Raw genomic sequence first — 1618 nt, 5'->3', positions numbered from 1 at the left:
CCCCCCCCAAATGTTCGATTAGTGCATCTCGAAGTTCAAAATGAGCATCTCGATCTTTAATTTTATTGTGCCTAGCTAAGAATTCTTGAAACCGAGCATCATCAATACTTGTTATCTCAACTTCTGCATTTGGAACTTCAGCCTGTTCTTCAATTGTTGCATTGATATCACGTTCATCCTCTATGATAATATTATGCATTATGATACAAGTTGTCATAATTTTATTGTGCGTAGCTTAGAATTCTTGAAACCGAGCATCATCAATACTCATTATGATAATATTATGCATTATGATAATTTTATTGTGCCTAGCTAAGAATTCTTGAAACCGAGTATCATCAATACTTGTTATCTCAACTTCTGCATTTGGAACTTCAGCCTGTTCTTCAATTTTTGCATTGATATCACATAATATGCATTATGATACAAGTTGTCATTATATCATGTAATACCTTTTTATTCCACATGTGTGATGGTCCTGCCACAATTGCAATATTGACTGTAATACTCCAAATGCACGTTCAACAACTTTCCTACATGCTTCTTGTTTCATTGCGAATATTTTTTTTAGGACCACACAGATCGTTAATTATTTGGACAAGAGTGGACCATTTTGGATATATGCCATCAGCAAGATAATATAACCGATACTATAATGTGTTCCGTTCCATTTATAACATAATTAGCGGGTGGAGCAGTTCCTTCTACTAGATTAGCAAAATTATGAAATGCCTCTAACACATCAATATCCTTATTAGATCCCGGCAGACCAAAATATGCATTCCAAATCTAAAGATCATAATCAGCTACATCCTCTAGAAATAACTGTAGGAGAACCACTACGATCGGCATAATGCCGTTGGGCAATTTTTCCATTTCCAATGCATATAATCTAAGCAACCCAACATATCTAAAAATCCTCGGCGTTCACCAATATGGAGTAATCATGCACATCATTAGCGTCATGTGATCGAAGATAGTGGCTTGCAAACACCTCGACAACATCACAAAAAAAATCGCTTCAAACTTTCTAGAACAGTTTACTCTCCAATTTTGATATAATCATTAGTTGAATCCGCTGGTAAACCATACACCAACATCCAAAATGCAGTTACTTATCTTCATATTGACCAAGATATAACTGTTGAATTGGTTAGTCACTTCATATCATATTCCCATTATCACATTATCACAAAAAAATACGAATCTCTTCTCTATATAAATGTATACTTCTCTTTCAATGATCATACATCTCCAACTCATTTCTTACCACTACTATCTTTCTCCAAAATGACTTCAAATCACTCTTTATCATATTTCATTGAAGAAGATATGCACTTATGTCATGTGTATCTTGATGTTTCTCAAAATCCAATCATAGGAATAAACCAGTCAAAAGATCAATTTGGGTCAAGAGTTGAAACTGAATACGAAAAGTCTGAGATTTTCAGCCATCAACCAAGACCAAGAAAATCTTTACAAAATCGAATGTCTACAATTATTTCAGCTGTCTTCAAGCTGAGATGATGCGTTAACCAAATTGAAAACAAGAATCCAAGTGGTGCTTCTGAACAAGACATTGTGAGAAAAAAAATCCAAAGGTATGAAATGACTCAAA

The sequence above is a fragment of the Brassica oleracea genome, chromosome C9 (assembly GCF_000695525.1).
Source record: "Brassica oleracea var. oleracea cultivar TO1000 chromosome C9, BOL, whole genome shotgun sequence".
In the NCBI taxonomy this organism is placed as follows: Eukaryota; Viridiplantae; Streptophyta; class Magnoliopsida; order Brassicales; family Brassicaceae; genus Brassica; species Brassica oleracea.
This window is presented reverse-complemented; position numbering follows the sequence as displayed.